Here is a 16292-nt window from a genome sequence, read left to right on the forward strand (position 1 = left end):
ATTACTTTGGTGAAATGTCTTCCTTAGAATTACAAATAGGGTACATATTGGTATGGGTGTATTTACAGTACTTCATAATAGAAAATGTGAATCTTGGTATCTCTTTGACATGGGCTGTTCTGTGCTCCTTTCATTTCTAATGATTTGAAAAATAACGAAATGTCTTTATTTTCAAAAGAATTGTAGGAAACACAGTGTAATCTACTTAGTGTTTTTGGGTGTGTTGTTAAAGTCTCCAGCCTTCATTTACTGGCTTTTGATACTCATAACTTAAAAACGTTTCTATTTTATATGATTGTGCTGGTCTCTGGTCAGAAAAGATGTTTCCGCCTTTTGAAGACATTATAATCTGGGACTCTTAGAAAATTTAATAAAGAATTTAGTAGTTATCTAGATCAATTTTAATCAGCTTAACAATAACCCACAACCTTCGGACCAACTCTAGATCAATTTTAAAATGGCTTTCTATATACAGGTTTTGATAGTCGTTAAGGTTTTTAGGCAATGCTTTTCATAAACATATATGCATTTATTTCAGTGTAGTAGACAGCACAGCTACTTAACTGATTTGGTAAATCCAGGATCAGATGTAGGAATGAGAAAGCCTGAAAATGTAATCGCATGTGGCTTTCTGTGTTCACCACATTTTAATTACCGATTTCAGAAGTAGGTTCAAAACGTTTTTTACATTGGCTTCAAAAGAACATGATTGAAGGAGGGGAAGGGGTTAAACTTATGCTAGTTAGAAAGCCTGAAGTATGAAATATTTTTAGATTTTTATGAGTCAGCTTCAGTACTCAGATATTTGTGATTGTGCTGCCTGTACCAGTTTGGCACTTAATGGTTAACAGGATAACTTTCATTTGGTGTTTCAGAGTGTTCTATACCAAAGTGAGGAAACACACTTTTGGGTATCTCCAACTTCTTAATCTTCATCCCTCTACTTTCTTTCTTTGTGACTCTCCTTTTTTTCTTGTACTTTTATTTACTTATTTTTAAAAAGGTAGAGGGAGAGAGATAGAAACATCAATGATAAGAGAGAATCATTGATCGGCTGCCTCCTGCACACCCCCTACTGGGGATTGAACCTGCAATCTGGGCATGTTCTCTTGACTGGAATCGAACCCGGGACCATTAGTCCATGGGCCAGTGCTCTATCCACTGGGCCAAACTGGCTAGGGCTCTTGCACTTTTTTGTTTACTCTGGTGGCAGAGTAATTAAAATCTCCAAAATATAACCCTGTTGCGATTGCCACCCTTGCCTGAGGCTGGGTCCACAGAGAATGCTTCTCCAACACCTACCTCATTAGGTTCAGTCTTTAATATCGACTATATTCTCTATTTAAAAAATGTTTTTAGAAAAATTGATTCTATAGAGAGAGGGAGAGGGAGAGAGAGAAACATCAATGAGAGAAACATTGATTGGCTGCCTCCTGCATGCCCCCTAGTGGAGATTGGGCCTGCAACCCGGGCATATGCCCTGATAGGAATGGAACTGGAGACCTTTAGGTACACAGGATGGCCCTCAACCAATTGAGTCGAATTGGCCAGGGCTTAACTATATACTCTTTATTGAGACAATTGTATTTACAATTGCTGGTGGTGAATAATTTAACCACCAAATAACTTTTATGACCTTATATTGGCCCAGTACTATACCTTGTTTATGGGACTATTTTTCAAACTTATGGATTTGGTAAAATCAGATTTATTATTATTAACTAGAGGCCCCACTACTAGGGTCCCTAGCGGCTGCTGGCTGCTGGCCAGATACTCCCTCTCCCTCCGGCCGCCTGCTGCCACCAGGGCCAGCCTGGGCCTCCCTCCCTTCCCCTGGCCGGCCCAGTCCCCTTGTCGAACTCCCAGATGAACTCTCGGCCCAGGGGACAATTTGCATATTACACTTTTATTATTATAGGACTAGAGGCCTGGTGCACGGCATTCGTGCACGTGGGTGGATGCGGGGCGGTGGGGGTGGGAAAGGAAGGTCCTTCAGCCTGGCCTGCACCCTTTCGCAGCCCAGGACCCCCGCCAGTCAGACATCCCTCTCGTAGTCCGGGGCTCTTGCAGTCCGGGACCCCTTGCTCCTTACCCGCCGCCTGCAGAGGAGGCAGGAGAGGCTCCACCACCACCAACCACTGCACTCACCAGCCATGAGCCCAGCTGAGCGGCACTGGGGAGCATACTGACCATCAGGGGCAGCTTCTACGTTGAACGTCTGCCCTCTGGTGCTCGGTGCACGTCATAGCGACTGGTCATTCTGTCATTCGGTCGATTTGCATTTTAGGGTTTTGTTTTTTAAAAAATATTTTTATTGATTTTTTACAGAGAGGAAGGGAGAGAGAGAGCTAGAAATAGATTTTTTACAGAGAGGAAGGGAGAGAGATAGAGATCTAGAAATGTCGATGAGAGAGAAACACTGACCAGCTGCCTCTTGCACACCCCCTACCGGGGATGTGCCCGCAACCAATGTACATGCCCCTGACTGGAATCGAACTTGGGACCCTCCAGTCCGCAGACCGACGCTCTACCACTGAGCCAAACCGGCTTTGGCTGCATATTAGGGTTTTATTATATAGAATGAGGTAGAAAAATAGTAACTATTTTAAAATATACCAAGTTCACCCACCAGGCTATGTTTAGTGCAGTGGGCGCCACTGGAAAAAATGAGGGTTGTGTATTATGTATCACATGCTATTTATTAACACTGGAGTTAGGATATGAGGCCCTCATTACTAGAAAGCACTCAGAGCTGCTAACTGGAAGAGAAAGATGGGCATCTTCTATTAGAAGATGGCAGAAGTTGATGCTAAAAGATCAGGAAAGGTAATTCTGCCTCCTCTGGGTGTGAACTCATCCCTTCCCCAACCTTTCCATCAATAGCGGGCAGTTCTCCTCTACTGTTGGCTGTTGAATGGTTCTCCTCTTGGCTAAGTGACCGTAAGTGAGCCATTTTCCTTGCTATCGCTTGGATGGAGTAATATAATAAAATACATTGGTGATATCAGTGCTATTCTTAGAGCTGTTGAAGGAAGGCCACAGGCCTGGAGTGAAGATATTGGAAAAAAATTCTTTTCTTTTTGGATTTATTTTACCCCTTCCTATCATTGGCTTTCTAAGTAGAGTAAGTGGGTTGTTTAGTAACTCCTTTAAGAAATTGGATCCTAAGACTAGCTGTGTGCTGATTTCCCAAATGCAGGTTAAATAGAGGAAGTGATGTTTAAGTAAGGTCCAAATGAAATAAACAGGATTCATATCCCCAGACTTCACTGACCTGCCTCAAGGGGCTGTGGCTCAAATATATCATTTTTTGCCCCCGATTTTGAAGTAGGTAAGATGTCCTTTCAGATTTGATAAAACCAACCAACCAACCATGATCCTGCACACAAGTCTTGGCACTGTTGATCCCTGAAAACAGGGAGTTGGCACAGGAGCGCATTACATAGGTTCACAGAGTAGCACGTATGTCCTTCTGAGTCTATGAATTCTAGAAACAAACTTTCTGTGCTGGGAGGTGTCTGGGATCCTGAGTTCCATCTGGTGATATTTCCACTTTTAAGGGCAAGAAAGCATTTCCAGTCCCATTAATTCCAATTCCAGCTTTCTCTGGCTTTTCTCCCCACACCCCTCCCTCAGTCTATTTTCCAGCCAAAGCATGAAGGACCCTCGTTCTTCTGATTGTGCTCACACTTCCTTCGTCAGGACCAGTATGAACTGACCTAAGCCCGTGTATTGAAGGCTGATTTATGGGAAGCACCTACTCGTTGGCTCTCTGGATAAATTGGTTTAGCCAGATGTCAGCAATCCTCTCTTTCACCAATGCTGATAAAGTCCTGTCCCTTCAAAACAATTTAGCTGTCACCTCTGATGTCAGCGTGTGTTATGGTGGCAGATACACTTTGATTTTTTACCCACAGCACTGCCTACATCAGCGGTCGCCAGCCTTTCGGACCTCACAGACCACCAGTGGTCCAGTTGGCGACCACTGACCTACATGATAGTCAGTAAATGGAATGAATACATTCTGGCTGTTTGCATTTATCTTGTGGGACTTCACATATTCTGGGCTTGTATTCTAGATTCCTGTTTGTGTCCTCCATTAAATGACAAATAAAGTCCTCACAGTGCCTTCTTGTAGTAGGTGTTTGGTAAATGTTACGTTGAATTTTTTGGTTGATTGTTTACATGCATTATTGCTGTCTGCCCATATCTTAACAATCCTCTTTTCTGAAAATTCTCATCTGTATCGCTAATTTTCATAATAATCTGTTCCTAACTCTTACCATACTGATCATACCTTCCTGTTTATTATAAAAGCCTGTGATTGTGTTCAGTGGCTCTGTCTTATTGTCCTTTGAATACTTCATAAAGTTTAGAACTTAGGTACATAGGTGTTTTTTAATTTAAATTGTTAGGTGTTTTTTTAAAATATATTTTTATTGATTTCAGAATGGAAGGGAGAGGGAGAGAGAGAGAAACATCCATGATGAGAGAGAATCATTGATTGGCTGCCTCCTGCATGCCCCACACCGGGGATCAAGCCTGCAACCCAAGCACGTGCCCTGACCTGGAATCAAACCATGACCTCCTGCCTTATAGGTCAACACTCAAACCACTGAGCCACGGGCAAGGTTAGGTTTTTGTTTGTTTTCTTCCTGTTGTGAAAGCTTTTTAAGATTTCCTTTCGATAGCCGTAAGCCGAGGGTGGGGGATGAATAGAGGAGGAAAGAGCTAAGGGGAAGAGGAGGGTGGCGGCCCAGAGGTCCTTAGACATTTCGCCATCTTTACCGAACTTGACAGAGATACTCATTGCTCTCGGCACATCCCGAGTGTGGTGACAGCAGAGCATTGAGGAAACAGATTCCTTTCCTATCTTTGACGTGAACTGGCGGACCGTAGATGGGTTCTAAGGGTTCTGTGACCTCAGGGCGGCTTGCTTCAGCAGAAAGGGTGTGGGCTCGAGAGTGAAACACTGGTTTGTAGCCTGGCTCTGCCTCTTGCCAGCTGTGTGACCTGAGAACCTTAACCTTTCTGAGGTGTGATTTTATTATCTGGGAAAATCAGAAGATGTAGGCATTGTTTCGGCTTATTTATGAGCTATGTATGTGAGGCTTGTTTCTCAGCACCTGCCTGCCACACTGCCATCCCAAGGGCAGGCACTGTGTTTGGTAAAGGACAGTCACGATGGTTGGCGTGAAGAGGTGTTCACCTCCCCACCCCCCGCGAGGAGGGCATCTGTTTATTGTAAAGCTTCACAGAGGCCTAAAATTCAGTTCTTTTTAGCTGTTTTTTGGGGGAAATGATGAAATCATACAGAATCAGTATTATCTTGGAAGTCTGTGAAGTACTGTTAAAATTACTAAGAACTGCCAATGAGACACAATGAGACCTGTACTCTAGCTACAGAGAAATCCTGTTGGGTTTTCAGGTAGAAGGAGACTGGTGATGAGTCACATGGACATAGAACATTCAAATGGTTTAGGGTTTTTGATTCTTGTTTCAGCAAAGCTGATGGCTTGACCTTTAGCAGACTAAGCAGTGAGTATCCTACGAGATTTCCTCCTGAGTCGCATTGGAGTTGGTCATTGAATTAGTTGACAAAGGGGCAAAACCTGTTGGTCAGGAATGTGCTGGTTCCCCTCAGTTAGTTTCTGCGAATCACAATTGCCTAACAGGAAGTTTGTCTTCGTAGGCAAATGAGAGACAAACCAGGGACCTGACAGTCCAGTAGGGAGGGTATCTCTCACCTGGATCTTGCTATTATTTTAACAAAACTCAGATTGTGGAGTTCCCTAATGTCAGCAGGAAGCATTTTCAGGACTTTCCCTCTCTGGGTTAGTTACCCATGAACACTTTGGAGCTGTGAAGTGGAAACCATATGGGGCATTAACATGTAAAAGTGTCTGTGAGTAGAGAGATGTACAAATATAAGCATAGTGAATATTGGATCCATTCTCTTAATAGCAAGCTTCTGATTCACCGAAGAAAAAGAAGACTTAAATGAGATTTCTACTGAGAAAAAAGGAACTTGAGTAATTTTTACATCTTTAAGAGTTAAATTTGAGAACACCCACTTACGAGAACTAATCATGAAATATATTTGGTTCTGTGAAAGGGTCACTTGGGGCCTTAAAGAGGAAGGGGCAGCGGACAGGGGACCTCAGTCTTTACACTCCTGGTCTGGCATCTATTGATCTTTATGTCTCTAGCATAAGTCTTCCACCACTTAGGCGTTCAGTACATGTTCACTTTGAAGGGAGGAGGGGAAAATTAACTCACTAACACAGGGAAAGGCCGGACAGTTCTAGAGGTTCAGAAACGGGTTCCTTAGTCAGAGTGTCCGGGTTGTGTGCTGCTACAGTTGTTCAGCGTTTTTTGGTGTAGTACTAAGCTATACTTTGAAAAGCAGACTCCTATTATATTGCCTTCGTAGTAAGCTGCTAACCATAGCTCACTATAGCTGCTTTTGTCAAAACTGGGTTGCTATTATACTCTTTGGCTCCAGAGTAATATCACTTAATGGGGAAAACTTGGGCACTCATTTTCTACTTGAGAGTTCACTTACTAGTATATGACAGCTTTTAAGTTTTGGGTATTAAGGTATTTCCATCTGATTATCCTGGGGAGGTTAATCATTGACTGGTATTTCAGTCACTTTGGTGAAAAATCCAAACATCTTTAGTCATTGCCTATGATTTGTTAACATACCTGGGAATTTAAAAATTCTTCAGTTTCAGCTAGATTTGAGATTCTCGGTCAGAGACACAGTCTTTGCTTATAAACAAAGACTAGTTGGGCAGCATTGCACTGTGTTTTGTTTAATGTTAATATTGTAGGCCTTAGAATTACGTGGTTCTTTGCTAATGAAATGCTTTCTTAAGTGGCAAGATCTGGGGAATTAGCTGTTCAGGATGGCTCATCTGGTTCAGTTGTATTTTTGTTCAGCTAGGCAAGTGGTCGGCCAACTGCGGCTCTCGAGCCACATGAGGCTCTTTGGCCCCTTGAGTGCGGCTCTTCCACAAAATACCACGTACCCTAATTAAGTTAATGACATTATACCTACCTACGTATATAGTTTAAATTTAAAAAATTTGGATCTCAAAAGACATTTCAATCGTTGTACTGTTGATATTTGGCTCTGTTGCCTAATGAGTTTGCCGACCACTGAGCTAGGCTGAAATATTTCCTCTTCTATAATATACTAGGTTACTCTCCCTTGATGTTAGTGAACGTAGGGACCGTTGAGAGTAAAGCTTGGTTTCATCTACTCCTCAATCTAGGCCTTCCCAATCCTTGGACGTGGGGGCAGCTGTGCTCTATGACAAGGGCTTCCGCCATACCGCCTAGTAGGTATGGGAGTTTGGGCAACTGAATTTTTCTCATCCTTTTGAGAATTAAATGTAATGACTGTAAAGGGCGTGGCCCATGAGTAGTTCTTCCATAAAGCCAGGTATTTTAATTACTGCAGGCATATTTTGGCAACTGTGTGGCAATTGCAGAAGTAGAACGTTTATGTGCAGTAAGTTCCCAGCCTTTGATTTTTAAGTGTTTATCTATGTCCTTCTGTTGAATGCCTTTCTCTTTCTCCCTTCCAGTTTGTTTAGAATTTCCAGTCTAGTGGAAAAGCTGGTGTGGTAGTAAAAGAACGTTCATAAAATGTGGGCTGGGCTTATGTTTTGAAAAGTGTCAGCTAGTAAATTATTTATTGGTGTTCTTGACTGTTTCCCTTAGTTCACTCAGTGACTGGCTATTGTAGGGATTGACCTTTATTGAATTGAAAGGACACTCTTAAAATTATGCCACGTGTTTTTAAAAAGTCTATATCTTATTTGAGGGTTGAAGATTTGGGTAATGTATAGATTTGATGACTTATATGTAGCAAACCAAAAGATTTCTTGTTAAGGCGCTTAAATAGGTATCTTTAACGGGAGGTATCTGAGCCTCCTGATCATTGGTTCTGGCTGACACGCTTGGTATGGTGGAGGCGCTGTCTTAGAAAATGGAGAAAGAAGTTCGTTGTAGCTGAATGGTCTGGGACAATTTCTGTGGATAAGAGTGTAACCTGTTAGCTGCTCTCACTTGGAAATTGCATGCTATTTATGAGAGTGGATATTATTAATATTAGGATGTAAGCCTTTGGCATGTAGGATTTCTTACCCTTCTCTCAGCACAGAGGCGAGGGATGCTGTGCAGACCTTTTATACCAAGTAGCTTACTCAGGGGTTGTAACTCTGTGCCTCAGATCCACCTCTCCATTACCCTTCGTTCCGTTTCCTGGTGGCTGTCCTGTGCCACTGGTGCCATGGTGGGTGTATGGATTGCTTTCTGTCTTTCAACAGTTACCGAAGTGCATGTTTGGGATTTGGTTGAAGAAAGCTGGATACAGTAAACGGAAAGAATCTTGGAAGCTGCTTGACTGCTGTCTTTTCTCAGACTAGTCTGAAAGGGAACCCCATTCATTCTGGATTGGTGGATCTCAAGTACAAATATTGTCCAGGTAAGCATTACCCTGCATTGCTTTGTTTCGTGGAACTCAACTTTCTGAAAGAAACTGGAAAACAAAACTTTTTACTCTTTTATTCCTGGGGAAAGGAAGAAATGTGAGCTGCGTGTGCTCAGTGCCGTGTTTGGATGTGGATTAGTGAAGGCGCATGTGGCGGAAGCGCCAGTAAAACTTGGTTGCAATGTCAGAAGTGCAGCTATTTTTATTATAGGCTTGAATGGTTTATGGTAATGGTCCTAGGGGAGTTTTGTTTGAGGACTAGCTTGTAAAATATGGACAGGAAGTGATAATTTTGAGACATTATCTCATCATTTATAGTTAATACCTGGTCAAAATATGTCATTTGTAGTTCCCACGTAAAGTAGTCTTATTCTCGGGGCTCCTGGAGGGTCTTCTCAAGAAGATTTATTAACTGGGACAGCTGTTTATTGAGCATCTGCTAAGTGCCAGGTACTGTGTAGGCTCTTTACAACGACGTGCTGTTTCTCATTCAGCTGGCACATGCTGAACCTGTATTTTACAGTTAGTAACACGAAGCTCATAAGCATTAAATGCAAGGAGCCCAGGGTCAGACAGCAGGTAAATGGCAGAGCCACGCTTTAAGCTGGGGTCTGTGTATGTGTCTCCGAAGACCTGCCTCTCCGCCTGACTGCATTGCTGAAGCGTGTGCTCCAGCTTTGGGTTTGCAGATTGCCCATCTGCACGAGCAAGCTTTTACAATAGGTTTCCACTGGAAGGAACACAGGGTAGGCCATGGCGTGGGGAGGTATTTCCATTTTATCTGATGTTCTCCCTTCGTAATGAGAAAATTAGAAAATCTCCAGTCAGTCCATCAAGCAAACACAGGGCGTGTGAGAGAGGCAGTGAATTTCAAAGTCAAAACAGTTCTCTACAGGGAAGTATCATTCCGTCCAGTGAACTCAAGCTTGTTTTGATTTCAGTTCCTCTTTCGCTGTTACTGGCTATCTAACGAGCTCAGAGCTTCTTAGGCGGACTTCTCTGGACCTCTGGTCTGTGAGCCTGACAAGTAAGACATTGGCAGGCAACTCTGTTGACAACATGAGTTTTTTTGGTATACTTCACATTCTCTCCAGGTTTCTTTAATCTTTAAACAGTTATTTTTGTTGTAAGCGGACACTGACTCTGTGATCCTTCTTCTAGTTTTATTATTTATATTTGCTAGTATTTCTCCTAGGTGAGCATTCTTATCACTTGTCGTTTGAAGAGCTGATCAGGGTGGTGGTGGTAGAAAAAATAGCAGTTAATGCTTACTGGGCACTGACTCTGTATTGAGCACAATGTAGACACTTTCTATGTCTAAACTCCTTTCGTTTTCATAGTAACCCAGCGAGGTGGGTGCCATTATTTGCATTTCCTGATGAGGAAACTGAGCGTAGAGAAGTTAAACATGTTCAAGGTCACACATGAAGTAGGAGACAGAGATGAATATGTGTCCAGGCCGTCTGGCTTCAGAGAATGTGCTTCTCACCTCTGCTATTGTGCCTCTAGTGCAGACTGTCATCCGGCGATAAAAAGGGGCACACATTCTGAAGTGTAAGCTGGACATTCTGACGTGAAGAAATTGCAGAGGGACAGGAAACAATTGTTGCTGAGTGTCTAGCACTCCGGTTCTGGTAGCCCCCGGGGCTGGCCATCGGCTGTTTCCCGGGAGGGCTCGCAGCCGGGTTGCCTCAGGTCACCTTCCAGAGCGGTGCTGTCCAGGACTTGGTGACAGTGGCAGTGTTCGGTGTCTGCTGCTCAGTGTGGGAGCGACTAGCCACGCTGGGCTATTTGGAAACGTGTTTCTATGTCTGAGGAACTGAGTTTTTAGTTTTAATTTACATTTTAAAAGCCACATGCACAGTTTAGCATTTACCTTCTTAGGTTCTGTCCTTGGTGTAACATCCTTAGAAATCTGATCTGGTCAGCATGCTCCAAGCAAGCGGCTCTCATCCAAGGATGGGCTTCCGTTAACCAGCTGTGCAAGACTGGTGTGGAGAGCCAGAATTCCAGTTTATTATTTTATAATGATATGTGCTGGTTGGCAATTTAACGCAAACTTTTCTGATAAGTAGATTTGCTTTATTACTTGGTTCTAATTAATATTCCGGCTTAATTTTTTTCGATTAAACAAGTGATAGAGGTACCTGAGACCAAATGACTGGAATATTCTCTCTGTGTGTAGGTAGACTTTACCTACCAGGTCAGAGCATAGTCAAGTAGGTCAGTTAGCGTGGGCTCACCAGGGAGAGAGACATTGCTGGACGGGGACCGAGACAGCCTCCTGCAGCTACCTTCAGGGTGGATGGTTGTTCCCGGTGGCAGAACCTCTTCTTTCAGCCTCCCTGCTTGCTTTTCCTTTCCAGAATCTTCAGACCTATTAATAAATTCAACTTGAATGCACTCTTGACTTCTGAGTCTGGGAAGTCTTTGTTCTCCGTAGGGTGCCTTCATCACTGCTGTGGTCCGTTGTGTGTTTATTTGGGACTTACGAAGGCAGCTGCATTTTCCTTGCTTCCCTGTGGCCTCTTTCTGTGGAAACATGCGTATTAGCTTATTTAATTTGGTCCTGTGGTACGGGGAAGAGTAGGAACGTACTCATAAAAGTACACCTGGTGACACATTCTCTTTGTATGACTTCATGCTGTTAAATGTGCTTGTTTTCCGTTGACTGCATCATTACTTTGGGACTTGTTCTTGCTCCTTCTGTTCTCAAAGCAGAAAGAGTAACAGACTGAGTTTGCATTTGACCATTAACTTTTCAGGTGTATGCAAGATGGATGGAGGAGACCAAGGCAGTGAGTCCAGTTAGTTCAAATGATCAATGATGAAGGCGAACCAGAGCATTGACAGTGGGCGTGATGCGGGTGGGTGGACTTAAAAGAGATATGGGTGGTGGGATCTACAGAACTTGGAGATTGCTTATAAGGGTAGGGCACACATGCAATAAAGTATAAATTGTAGATTTTGGCTTAGGCACCAAGATAGGGAATACTAGAACAGCAGATTGGGGGCCAAGGGGCAGAGAAGGAAAGAATTCGGTTTATAATGAGTTTGAGTTGCCTAATGGTGAATCCTCTAGGAGGAGAAGTTATCTCTAAGGAATATTGCTCTGGAGTTCACCAGAGACAGCAGGGATAGAAAGATGTGAGAGTTTTTATTTAGCCTCAGTGATAGCTGAGTTTACCTCGAGTTATAAGGTTACTCAGCACAGCTTGAGGAATGTATGTATCGTGGTATGAAAATGCCACTTTAAAGAATGGGCTGCAACTAGGGTCATGTCTCCTTTTAAGATCATATTTGATATTGGTCAAGGGGTTGATGATCACTCTCTTCTTTCCATCTTGACCAGGGAATTCTGGTCAACCTGTTTCCAGACTGCAAGGGAGTCCAATTTGCTTGGGTTCTGATTTTCTTTTCCACTGTAATGGTTTGTGTAATTGATAGAGGTACTGTTTTTGAAATGGTCGTGTTTTTTTTAAACTCCATGTTGCAGCTATACATCTTCGTCTTCTGTGCATTTATGCAAATCCAATCTCTGCATCTGGTGATTAAAACAAGGGGGAAATGACCTGAGCAGTGAAGGCTCTGGATTAAGGGTGAGGGAGAAATGGAAATGTCTTCCCTCTGCCTCTTGGTGCCCCAGTGCTTGTCATCGAGCTGTGATGAGTGTATGTGTGGTGTTTTAAAGACACACATTTTTCAGTGTCACATGAGCCTGAGTGCTAGCCAGATATTTTATCCACTAGTCAGTGGGAGAAACAGTGAACTAACTGTTCATGTGCTGGAGTGAAGGTTAGCCCTGCTGGAATTTTTGAGATGGTGTGTGGGTCCAGTGTGTTATATATTTAAGGGATTTTTAAGGCCAATTTTTACTATGTGCTATTTTCACCGTATGTACTGACTGCACCCTCTAATTCCCAGGTGAGCTGTAACTCCACTGTAATTAGGTTTTAGTAATGAAGGCATGAAGATATGAAGGGTTTATTACAGCTACAGTCAATCATTACTTGAGAAATTTTTGGAATACATTATGTATGTCTATGGTACAGAATTCATGAGGTTCAGGCAGAAGTACATAGGAAAATTAATATAAGACACTGTCTTATTTTCGGGGAAACAGGGTATGCATGCATATAGGTCCTTTGGTTGATCTCTCCCTCTTACCCCCACCCTCCCCTGCCTTCCTTCTGAGGTTTGACAGTCTGATTGATGCTTCCTTGTCTCTGGATCTGTTTTGTTCATCAGTTTATGTTGTTCATTATATTCCACAAATGAATGAGATCATGTGATATTTATCTTTCTCTGACTGGCTTATTTCACTTAGCACCGTGGTTGGCAAACTGCAGCTCGAGAGCCACATGCGGCTCTTTGGCCCCTTGAGTGTGGCTCTTCCACAAAATACCATGACCTGGGCGAATCTATTTTTTTTATTTTATATTTTATTGATTTTTTTTACAGAGAGGAAGGAAGAGAGAGAGAGAGTTAGAAACATCGATGAGAGAGAGTCATCGATCAGCTGCCTCTTGCACAGCCCCCACTGGGGATGTGCCCGCAACCAAGCAAGGAACATGTTTTTTTCTTTTCTCTTTTTGTTTTTTGTTTTGAAGAGTCCAGCTCAGTTGGTTGTCCCGTAGGATGTGCAGCATCCTTACTTGTTTGAGTATTTCCTCATGGTATCATTTAACTGGTTTCTCTAACTTAGGGGTGTCGAACTCAATCAGAGAAGGGGCCAAAATCTAAAATCCAGCCTAAATCGCGGGCCGAATGGTTTACTGAACAGTCATAAACTGACAATGTCATAAACTGACAGCGGAGTGCAGTGATGACAGCGCGGTGCGGGCCACATTGCAAGGCCTGGCGGGCTGGATTTGGCCCGCGGGCCTTGTGTTTGATACATGTGCTCTAACTCCTGTGCTTCCTGTGAACTAGAGATTAGGCGAGAGGCTTGATGGCAGCGAGGTTAAACATTTTGACTAGAATACTTCATCAGAGATGAAGTGTACCTCGCTTCAAGTCACAGTGGAGACCTTGCTGACAGGCTGTTCCATTCTCCGTTATGATGTACAGCTTTGTTCTGTGCTGTTGGGAAGGAGTCTGTGGGCTGGCTTGGCACCTTGTCAGTGTGCTGCCCCATTGCAGCCTTTCACCCGTGGTGTCAGCATCCGATCTTGGAATCCATTATTACGAGGAGTTACAAAATTGTGGTTTTTCTGTCATTCCAGTTACAGTTATAGCTAGCATTCCCAGAGCCATCACCCTTTCTCTCCCCTCCTCTGTGTATCATCATACTCTCATGAACTTTATTTATTGAGTGTGTTCACAGTCTATTAGAGTCTTTATTGATGCTCACATTGTCCAGATTTGGCTAAGGAGAACCCTTCAGGAGCTCCTGCTTCCTTTTGAATGATCCAACAGTGTTTGTGTGTCTTGGCCTGCATGTCAGGAATCAACCATTTCTCCAAGAAGCTTGGTTCGTTCCTTTTAGTGGGGAATAGTGTTTTAGAAACCAAAATGGTTGCTGTTGGGTTATCATTGCACCTTTCCAGTGCACAGAGCTAAGAAGTATATTTAAAAAGCGTCAGGAGCTGAAACCGGTTTGGCTCAGTGGTAGAGCATCGGTCTGCGAACTGAAGGGTTCCGGGTTCGATTCCAGTCAAGGGCATGTACTTGGTTGCGGGCACATCCCCGGTAGCAGGTGTGCAAGAGGCAGCTGGTCGATGTTTCTCTCTCATCGATGTTTCTAGCTCTCTCTCTCTCTCCCTTCCTCTCTGTAAAAAATCAATAAAAAATCAATCAATCAATAAATAAAAAGCATCAGGAGCCCTGGCTGGTTTGGCTCAGTGGATAGAGCGTCGGCCTGTGGACTGAGGGGTCCCGGGTTTGATTCCAGTCAAAGGCATGTACTTTGGTTGTGGGTACATCCCCAGTGGGGAGTGTGCAGGAGGCAGCTGATCGATATTTCTCTCTCATAGATGTTTCTAATTCTCTATCCCTTTCCCTTCCTCTCTGTAAAAAATCAATAAAATTCATTAAAAAAAATAAAAATAAAAAGAGGAGTTGCCCTGGCTGGGCGGCTCAGTTGGTTGAGCATCATCCTGATGTGCCAGAGTTGTGGATTTGATCCTGCAGTCAGGGCACATACAAGAATCAGCCAATGAATGCATAAATAAGTGGAACAACAGATCTCTCATTCTCTCTCTCTCTTCCTCTCTTAAAAAACCCCTCCCCAGCCGAAACCGGTTTGGCTCAGTGGATAGAGCATCGGCCTGCGGACTGAAAGGTCCCAGGTTCGATTCCGGTCAAGGGCATGTACCTTGGTTGCGGGCAAATCCCAAGTAGCGGGTGTGCAAGGGGCAGCTGATCGATGATTTTCTCTCATCAATGTTTCTAACTCTCTATCCTCTCTTCCTCTCTGTAAAAAATCAATAAAATATATTAAAAAACAAAACAAAAAAACAACCCAGTAAAACAAAACCAGGAGTTCATGTTAGTTCTGATTCAAATTTAATATTACAAGGATATTTTTCTGACTCTGCTAAGCCTTTTGATTTTCAAAATCTAAGGGACAGTATCAGTGCGATGGCCATCAAATGGAGGTACAAGTTGTTATGTAAATAGGAAGATAAATAGCTTTATTCACTCATCATTGAGCATGTACTCAGAGTGGTACTATTTGGGAATGGGGGATACAGAATCAGATGTGTACCTTGCTCCCAGAGGCTTGCAGTCTTTCACATAAAAAAGTATAGAACAACATAAAAACTAAGGATCATGAGAGGAGTACGTAGGAGTCAGGACATTTCATAAGGGACATTTTTTTAAAGTTACCCTTTGAGGACAGAGAAATTAGACAGGATGTGCATGTTTTGGGTCAGAGGCGGTTTTGATCTGAAGGTAACTGGTGAGCAATGGCTGCAGGCAGTACTGAGTGCCATCTTCCAGGAGGGCTGGTAGGTAAGCAGTTCTTTGCATTGTTGGAGGTGGCCTGTGTGAGGGGATTGAGGTAGATGCATTTGCAAAGATACCAATTCTTGGACTTATCCTTTAGGCCAGAAGTTATAAACCAGAAGCCACGGATAGATAGAGCTCCACAGATACGTTATTTAGTCTGCATAGATTTTAAAAATTGAGACATTTCATATCAAAACACTTAATTTCCTGTTCCACCTGAAAATTGGCGCTAAGCCATGGCTGGCTGCCCTTTTGAGTCAGGGCTTGCGCTTTTCCTGGTCATCAGAGCCCTTGTAAGTCCATCTTTCTCTCCTTTGCTGAGCCATCCCCGCAGAGCCTGGAGGAAGGGCTGCAGATGGAGGGTATGCTCTGAGAAGAGAGGTGGCTGTGGAAGTTTGAGCAGGATCCGTGCTTTCTTCAGTTCGGAGGGATGCATTGCTGCAGAGAGACCAGTCAGTAGACTGTTAGAATATTCCAGGGAAGAAAAGACAAGATAGTAACAATGATGTGAAGATGGGTAAATGAGACATTTTAAATACAGAATGGATAGATTGTTTTGATGTGTGTGTGTATGTATTGACAAGAATGTAAATCAGACTAAAGGCATGAAGTTCTATTTCTAAAAAGCTTTGTATTCATAAATCAGTTTCTAGATGTTAACCACACACTTTTGTATTTTATTGGTTAATTTTGGAAGACAGTAGTCATATTTCATGGTTGTCATTGTGTAAAGTTTAGTTTTGTAATACGCAAATAACATGCTTTGACAAAAATACTAACTCTGATGGTTTTATTTCTGAAAGTTGTGTGTAAAGTGAAAATTTATAGTCATTAA

At 43.0% G+C, this 16292-nt stretch overlaps 1 protein-coding gene across 5 annotated transcripts in view; it reads left to right on the forward strand.

Annotated features, from left to right (window-relative positions):
- The window catches only part of FBXW11 (F-box and WD repeat domain containing 11), a 98921-nt gene that overhangs the window by 1999 nt on the left and 80630 nt on the right, over positions 1 to 16292 (forward strand). Inside the window, exon 2 of one of the 5 annotated variants that reach the window (XM_084884409.1) lies at positions 8340 to 8497. The exons of the other annotated variants lie outside the window; for them this stretch is intronic. The gene's annotated coding sequence lies outside the window, so the exon portion shown is untranslated. The remainder of the gene's footprint in view (positions 1 to 8339; positions 8498 to 16292) is intronic. 5 annotated transcript variants of the gene reach the window in all.

This window comes from Pipistrellus hanaki (assembly GCF_964339955.1).
Source record: "Pipistrellus hanaki genome assembly, chromosome: 5".
NCBI classification, from domain to species: domain Eukaryota; kingdom Metazoa; phylum Chordata; class Mammalia; order Chiroptera; family Vespertilionidae; genus Pipistrellus; species Pipistrellus hanaki.